General features: G+C 42.8%; 1 pseudogene; it reads left to right on the top strand.

Annotated features, from left to right (window-relative positions):
- The window catches only part of LOC147667153 (28S ribosomal RNA), a 1258-nt pseudogene extending 1018 nt beyond the window's left edge, over window positions 1-240 (top strand).
- Window positions 241-9245: the final 9005 nt, after the last annotated feature.

Raw genomic sequence — 9245 nt, 5'->3', positions numbered from 1 at the left:
TGCAGTAACTGGAGAAGCCGGTGGGAGCCCCGGGGAGAGTTCTCTTTTCTTTGTGAAGGGCAGTGCGCCCTGGAATGGGTTTGCCCCGAGAGAGGGGCCCGAGCCTTGTAAAGCATTGCGGTTCAGGCGGTGTCCGGTGAGCTCTTGCTTGTCCTTGAAAATCCAGGGGAGATGGTGTAAATCTCGTGCCAGGCCGTACCCATATCTGCAGCAGGTCTCCAAGGTGAACAGCCTATGGCATGTTGGAACAATGTAGGTAAGGGAAGTCGGCAAGTCAGATGCGTAACTTTGGGATAAGGATTGGCTCTAGGGGCTGGGTCTTCAGGGCTGGGGCACGAAGCGGGGCAGGGCGCGTGCCGCGGCTGGACGAGGCACCTCCCTCCGGGGCGGCGGCAACTCTGGACGCGAGCCGGGCCCTTCCTGTGGATCACCCAAGCTGTGGTGGTCACCTCTTCCCGTGCCCCCTCCCCGGGGGCGCGGGGCCGGCGTTTTGCCTCGTAAGTAGGTAAGTAAGAAGCAGAGCAGCTACCTCGCTGCGATCTATTGAAAGTCATCCTCTGAGCCAAGCTTTTGTCTCTCTCCATGCGTGGGCGCCTGGGGACGCCCTCCTCCACCATACCCAAGGCTGGGTCCCTCTGACGCCGGGCTGGCGGGAGGAACATGGAGGGGGTAACGTGGGCCCGTGAGAGGCCACCTTCACCATGTGCCCTCCAGCACAGGGGCCTCCCCCTCCCGTCCCTGCCCCACCGGGGTGCGGGCCACCATCCCTTGCAGGTCGGCAGGGTGACCAGATGGCTTGGGCCGGCCAGGCCTCCTTCCCCCTCCTGCTGCTTCGGGGCAAGTCGAGCAGAGAGGCGAGCAGCGGCAGTCCCGGGGAAGGGGCATTCCAAACGGCTGCCTCGGAGCGCCTGGCCACCCTCGCTGGAGTGCAAGGGCGACAGGGTGTGGCACCCTCCCAGCCAATCGGGCAGGCTGGGCCGTCCCGGGACATCTGGCCGCCTGGCTGGGCGACAAGATGGCCCTGCGGGCTGGGCGACCAGACGGCCCTGCAGGCTGGGCAACCAGAAGGCCCTGCGGGCTGGGCGACCAGATGGCCCTGCGTGCTGGCAGCCAGGCTAACTCCGACTACGTGGGGGCTTAATAGTCGATGAAAATGGGCTCCCTGGGCAGGCTGTCGTGGAGAGGTTGTGGCCTGGGCTTAATTAGGGTTGGCAATGGGGTCTTTTTGCTAAAGGTAATTGTCATGCACACTAATTTATTTGTCCCAGATGTTGTTCTATGCTGAGAAATCAAAATGGATACACAGTGGTAGTGCTCATATGTTTATATGTCTTCTCACAGGGACACACAGCCGCTGTCCAGCCAAACCAGCCCTCAGGAGGATCAGTGGCAGTGATCCTCCTGGACCTCAGTGCGGCCTTCGACACCGTCAACCATTCCACACTGGTCCACAGGCTCAAGGAGTTGAGTATCTCAGGGCCTGCCTTATCCTGGCTGGAATCCTTTTTGAGGGACCGTTCCTTCCAGGTTACGGACGGTAATTTCACCTCCAAGTCAACACCTATACACTGCGGGGTCCCTCAGGGCTCATCCCTGAGCCCGACCCTTTTTAATGTGTTGAAGAAAAGTAGAAAATGACTCACTCTCCCCACCAGGGATCTATCCAGCAGTTTGCAAAATAAAGCAGATAAGGAATTGGAAGCCAATCTGTAAAATTAAAAGACATCTTTATTATAATTAATTATGAGGCTTCGTCGTCCAACCGTAGTTTTACAATTGAAAGAGGGAGCCTGCCTGAGCTTTCTCAGGCAGGCTTTTTATACAAAAAGTTTGCAACAAAAAAGGGGTTTGTTCCTTTCTGTGGTTCCTAAATTGAAGTACGTAGTACTTAACAAGATTTGACACCCAACACTTCTATACCTCAATGACATGTACCCTAGTTTGTCCACAAAATTATTGCATAAACATATTATTCTTAAAATTCATATTTATTAAAACCTTGAAATAGCAGCATGATATGAGTAACAATTTTACATATAGACAATTAAAAACATAATCACATTGCATTTAAGTTTAACACACAAAAAAACAATAATTAAAAATAGCAAGAAAGTCGACGCGTTTCGGTGTTTACAGCAGATGGTACACCTTCCTCAGGACTACAGTAAATTCTTGAGTCTAAAAAATATATGGGACAATCCATTAGTGTACATTCATAGAGGTTTTTTTTAAATTTTACAAAGAAGTTCTCTAAAGTTTGCGGTGTCAAAAATAAATCATTTCTTACATAATACGCAGTATTCAATGTGCGATGACAGCATAAATCCTGGGGATAGACAATTCTTATCCACTGTTTTAGTTCGATTCCTTCCCTTCAAGTGACCTGTGACCTGTATACACACAGTGATTTGATTTACAATTAGTTCATTCATTTAAGTAACCAATCTATAGGCAATTCCCTTTCTACCACCAGACCCATGCAGGCTTACTTTGTACTTAATGGATGAGGCGTTGGTAGTACTTCTGTATATTAATTTCAGAAGGCTCAGGGTATTCGTTGAATGGGGCGTACTTTCCTTTCGCACCCTAGACTTCGCCTGATGTAATCGGAGAGCTTCTTTTTTTGTAATTGAAGCAGATTCCTTTTTTCTAAAAGGAGACATAGGGAGTACAGTTGTAATACATTACTGTCTCCTAAGTTATTATACTGAAGAGCAAAATTGGTGAATCATGCACGATATACTGAATTACACCAAAAATTAATGTATTCAGGTTTGGTTCATAATACAGTTTGTTTTGATAAAAAGGGGATTCAGGTATGTTTTGGCTTGGAGCAGAAACATTTAAACATTGTTTTAAAATGCTAAGGAAACATAGTATCTTCTTCCTTAAAAGCCTTCATTTTAATGTTAGTTGGAGCATGTTACATTATTGCAACATTATTTTGGGAATTAATTATAGTCCCGTTTTTCAAAGATTTGCAGTTATGTAAATTATTTCCAGCTCGCTAAACATTCGAGGCTCCACGTGGATATTAATAAGGGCAGGCATAGCCTAGCACAGAGCGAGACATTGACAAGCAGCTCGCTAAACATTAGAGCCTCAAAGTGGCATTAAAAAGCAGCTCGCTAAACATTAGAGCCACCCAGTGGATATTAATCAGGGCATGCATAGCCTAGCACAAGGCGAGACGTTAACAGGCAAAGTTAAATATCCATAATTGCTCCGCCGCACCACATAAAAAGACCCGTCTCGCGCAGTATTCCATCTGACGCTGGAGACCGGGTTACCAGGGAGGCGGCGTGTGGCTACAATTACGGAGGTAAGGACTTTGGGCCGAATGAGCGCTTTGCCTGTTAACGTCTCGCCTTGTGCTAGGCTATGCATGCCATGATTAATATCCACTGGGTGGCTCTAATGTTTAGCGAGCTGCTTTTTAATGCCACTTTGAGGCTCTAATGTTTAGCGAGCTGCTTGTCAATGTCTCGCTCTGTGCTAGGCTATGCCTGCCCTTATTAATATCCACGTGGAGCCTCGAATGTTTAGCGAGCTGGAAATAATTTACATAACTGCAAATCTTTGAAAAACGGGACTATAATTAATTCCCAAAATAATGTTGCAATAATGTAACATGCTCCAACTAACATTAAAATGAAGGCTTTTAAGGAAGAAGATACTATGTTTCCTTAGCATTTTAAAACAATGTTTAAATGTTTCTGCTCCAAGCCAAAACATACCTGAATCCCCTTTTTATCAAAACAAACTGTATTTTGAACCAAACCTGAATACATTAATTTTTGGTGTAATTCAGTATATCGTGCATGATTCACCAATTTTGCTCTTCAGTATAATAACTTAGGAGACAGTAATGTATTACAACTGTACTCCCTATGTCTCCTTTTAGAAAAAAGGAATCTGCTTCAATTACAAAAAAAGAAGCTCTCCGATTACATCAGGCGAAGTCTAGGGTGCGAAAGGAAAGTACGCCCCATTCAACGAATACCCTGAGCCTTCTGAAATTAATATACAGAAGTACTACCAACGCCTCATCCATTAAGTACAAAGTAAGCCTGCATGGGTCTGGTGGTAGAAAGGGAATTGCCTATAGATTGGTTACTTAAATGAATGAACTAATTGTAAATCAAATCACTGTGTGTATACAGGTCACAGGTCACTTGAAGGGAAGGAATCGAACTAAAACAGTGGATAAGAATTGTCTATCCCCAGGATTTATGCTGTCATCGCACATTGAATACTGCGTATTATGTAAGAAATGATTTATTTTTGACACCGCAAACTTTAGAGAACTTCTTTGTAAAATTTAAAAAAAACCTCTATGAATGTACACTAATGGATTGTCCCATATATTTTTTAGACTCAAGAATTTACTGTAGTCCTGAGGAAGGTGTACCATCTGCTGTAAACACCGAAACGCGTCGACTTTCTTGCTATTTTTAATTATTGTTTTTTTGTGTGTTAAACTTAAATGCAATGTGATTATGTTTTTAATTGTCTATATGTAAAATTGTTACTCATATCATGCTGCTATTTCAAGGTTTTAATAAATATGAATTTTAAGAATAATATGTTTATGCAATAATTTTGTGGACAAACTAGGGTACATGTCATTGAGGTATAGAAGTGTTGGGTGTCAAATCTTGTTAAGTACTACGTACTTCAATTTAGGAACCACAGAAAGGAACAAACCCCTTTTTTGTTGTTATACTTCCCAGTCCTTTCTGGGTTTGTTTGGGAAAGCTCTCTCCTTTTTTCAACCTACAAAAAGTTTGCCCCTAGGCTCACATTCTTGCTGTGACACACATCATTGTAGGTCGCTCCCATGGTACCATAACAAAGCAGGCTATAATTATGAATTCCATTCTACTTGCCCAAACTGACCAACCCATCTTCCATCATGAACATATGTCAAACTTCACATATTTTCCTGTGCAGGCCGAAGAAACTCACAATAGAACTGGTTTCCTCCCCATCATATAAACAGTCACCTCCCCATTGTAAAAGCCCAGAAGCAGAGAAACAGAGCCAGGTGTGGAAGATAGAAATGTAGGATAAGGGATGCTTGTGGGTCATAAACAGGCATGGCTACTGTATTCGGCCTTCTAATCTTGCTCAGGCCAATGTACACAACAAGTTGCTCAGATCTTTAATATAGATTGACTAGAGGGCATGGACTGGTTTGGTGAGGCCAACATCACGTAGGCAGATTCAGCCTGTTCAGGTCATGGAGAAGTCAGAGAAAGGTGGACGTGTCCTTTGGATCAAATTCAGCCTTTAATCAATTGACTATATGAGGGCAAGACACAAGATGGATGCCGTGGGCTCAGGACAAGAACAGTGATTTAAGGGTGATAGCATCACTCGATCGTGACGCAAATACACAGGCATAATGTCCTGATCATTACCGGTCTATTGATACCAAATTCGTCGTGGTATGATGATATTTTCTGCACGAGTGTTTAGGCCTTGGTACACCATTATGGCAGGGTCCGGAATTTTCAGAACCACAGACGCTCCTTTTGCCCTTATATAGGCAATAACCTAAACCCATGTCAGTCTGAATCTAGGTCTATACTTATCAGATCGTCAAGTGGTTGCTGTAGTATTATCTTACTACTTAGCAATTCTCTCGGGACAAGTCTTCTTACACACGTAGTGGTACAAAGGCCATATATGGCAGGACCAAATAGTGAACACCTCTATCTGTAGTATGTGGTATAAGATCACCCACCCAGCAATTAGTGATGTTCTAGTGTTGATGTAGAAGCTGTACAGAAGGGTCTATCAGTAAACTCTGGCCTAACCAATGTATGTTCAGGTAAAATATGAAAGACATGTGAAGAAACAGTAAAGAAAGAGTAGGTTGAGAAGTTGGTGCAGACGTCAATTGTGTAGGAGAAATAAACCAGAATATAGTAACTAATAGAATACATAAAAGTATTAAAATAGATAAAGTTATACCACACTTAGAGAACAACATTCTATAATTTCGGTTTTTCATCTCTTGCTTTTTATCGCCATTCCTCAATACAATCTCCATTTTCTAATGTCGCTCACGCAATCTTGATAGAGTACTTCAGCTGTGATTATTAGCAGGTCATAGGGACACTGCAAGTCCTGCAGACCTACTGCCACTACTCAGGTCACAAACTGAACCGTTGGTACTCCTACGTGACCCTGCAACTGGCAAATGGTAACCAATCAAGAAATTTAACAGAAAACCATAATACAATTTCAGAAAAAGCAAGAGAGAAAAGGAAAAGCAAAAGTCAAATGCAAAGAAGTAATAGTAGGAAGAGACATAGGTTGGGAGGTGGGTACAGATGTCAATTGGGTAGCAACAAAAACAATCCCACCCATAAAAGACAATGTCATTTTAGAATAACACTAGAAAACACGTTGTTGAGAACATATAGACCACGGGAGGACGTAGTGACCATTATTACGAATGAAATCATAATTTTCCACAATCCTAAACAGAAGGCAAATCCTAGAATTATCTAATAACATTCTATATAGCTTCCTATGCATTTCAGTAATCTAGTATATGTTCAAGTGAAACAGTGGCGTTCCTGATCAATGCTCTTAGATGAAAAAGGGATACACTTCCACAGAGAGTGGACTTTATTCTGCTTTTACTAACCAGAATAGTACTTTAAAACAATGCCAGAAAAGCAGCAAAAATTAGTTTCCAAACTTCAAGTCTATACAAGCTCATAGAAAATACCCAGAGTCCGCCAAAGCCTCTCCTTGCAGGCTTCTATTGTCCATCAAATCCGCTTCCAGTGTCTTCTTCGCGTTGGGCCTCTTCAATTCAGGCTTTTTCATGAGAAGACAATACTGTTTAGTAGGAGTGCCCTCCGGGCAAACACTCACAGCTCACTCGAAAGTCTCAATGTCTTAAAACAATGCACCAGTGTCTCTTCTTTGTGGCAGACACTACAAATTATGCGCTCTTCATTAATCAAGGGCACAAAGCATCTCGTGCAGATCCAAGCACCACTTAGCAACCAAACCTAGCAAGGTCAGCAGCACTTTCAGACTCCAACACTCATCATTTAGTGTCAGAGGACGCTCAAGCTGCTCTCTCATGGGCACCAGAATGTAGTGCCTTTTTCCAAACGTGGATCCTTGGGTGCACTGCTGTTCCGCTGGTGCAAAGCAAAAGAGGTGTGGGTGAGGCCAAAACTCGGGCCAAGGGCTTCAGGGGACCGCGCGCTGCCAGAGGTTCAAGCACATGACAGTTTGAACAAATTGCACAAAGTGGATGACAGTCCTGCCATCAAAAGCAGGGATCCTTCGCATCTTTGCACTGAACTTCTGAGGCAAAACAGAAAATCAGCTCCTTTTTTCTTTTCTTTTCACAACGCCTTCTGATGAAACAAATGGCTTGCTTAGGAGGTACCACTGGAGGCACGCTGATGATCGCTGTCCATGCTGATGACCGCTGCCCACGCTGCTGATTGCTGTTCACGCTGCTGATTGCTGTTCATGCTGCTGATTGCTGTCAGGAATTGCAGGGCCAAGAAGTCTGTAGTCGTCTACCATGTTTACTGATGGGGAGTGGGTTTAGTGTTGATCACAGGTCTGCAGGGAATCACTCTTCCTTTGACTCTGGAAGATCCAGCAGGACCCTAGTGATGTAGCAAGTGTAACACAATTGTTAGTTTCCTTCAAGTCAGATATAAAAACAGTTAAGCAAGTGGCCTGTAATCTGCAAAGGAGTGGCAATACACCATGGGAACCTAAATGGATGCCCTCACACAGTGGCATTGTCTAATGGGGTACATTATTTAATGGGGTAAATACATATTCTCCTTAATGATGAAGCCTAGGTGTTCCTAAACTCCTTATCCAGAGCATTTCAAATAGAGCAATGACATAATACACATTATCAAGGACATGAAGAAGTCCCTTCTTTAAACAATGTGCATCAAATGCGCTATGTAATACAAAGGCTAATGATCAACTGTGCAGACAAAAGGACAAGAACTAGAGAGTCCTGGTATCTGCATGATTAGAACACATCTTATTAAAAAATTGGAAAAGCAGAAACAGAAGAGAACTGAAAAATTAAAAATAGACATTAAAAATATGTCGTACTAAAAAGAATGTAAACTTGAGATATCTCCTATTGAGATGGAAAATCTCCTATTGAGATGGAAAACTTGTATTGGGCCAATTTAACCAGGCTATCACTATCCTGACAGTCAGTCTGAAAAGACATTTGAAGTGGGCCTAAAGAAAATTCTCGAAAACTAGTCTGATCAATCAAAAGGGAATGTATGTGGCATAAGGGGGGTTCCTACTACATCACTGCAGTTTAGGACAAGAACAATACACCCATAATAATAAATGGGCTGACTGGTGAAAGGAAGATGGAGAAGGGAAAATGGAAGTAGAACACAACTAAAATCTTCAATAACTCAACATGATGCAACATTGGTCAGGGAAGAAGCAAAAAGAAAAATCTATAGGAAGGACAAGAGTTTGCTTGGGTGGTCTAAGGCATGTGACACAGCACCAAGAGCACGGGGATACATGAAAGACCAATGTTACAGAAATTTACCTCTACCGCTGACAATCTATACCCTACACGATAATTCTAACTAATGTTCAGTTGTCTCTTCAGGGAAAAAATGAATCCATAGGCTTATTCAGGAATCAAAAAATGTGATAAAAAATGCGATATCAAAATTAGGCCACCTTTAGTCACGGATCTATAATTCCATCCTTAGGCCCAATCAAGGATACATAAATGCAGAGCTGCCTGTCCTTAAGGAAAAAGGGCAGTTAAGTGACTAACAACGGATGGCAATCTTTGATCCAGTATATCATTTTAGTTTTCTTAAAAAAAATCATTACAGCCAAATTAGGCATGCACTGGAAAAACAGCTGCCTTACTCGCTCACAGTATGGGGTCCATATCTGTGAAATTTATCTTAATACAAATTCATCCAATTTATTGTGAAACAATGCATATCGTCATATGCGTTCCTTCACAACACAGGGGAACTTGTACACAAAAGTAGCACCATAGAACAGAACATACACACAAAACATTAAAATAAATAAATCAAATAACGCGTTTCAGTGGACCAAATGTATAAATGAAACATAAACACACATTTTTTCTTAAAGAAATTACGCAAAAAAAATTTCTCTTCAACCATCCAACTCACGTGTCTTGTGAATTAATCCATGAATTATCTGTAGGAAGAAGCAAA

This window comes from Lissotriton vulgaris, unplaced genomic scaffold, assembly GCF_964263255.1.
Source record: "Lissotriton vulgaris unplaced genomic scaffold, aLisVul1.2 SCAFFOLD_12684, whole genome shotgun sequence".
Lineage (NCBI taxonomy): Eukaryota > Metazoa > Chordata > Amphibia > Caudata > Salamandridae > Lissotriton > Lissotriton vulgaris.
The sequence above is the reverse complement of the archived record's forward strand: the minus strand, read 5'-3'. Positions and strand labels throughout refer to the sequence as shown.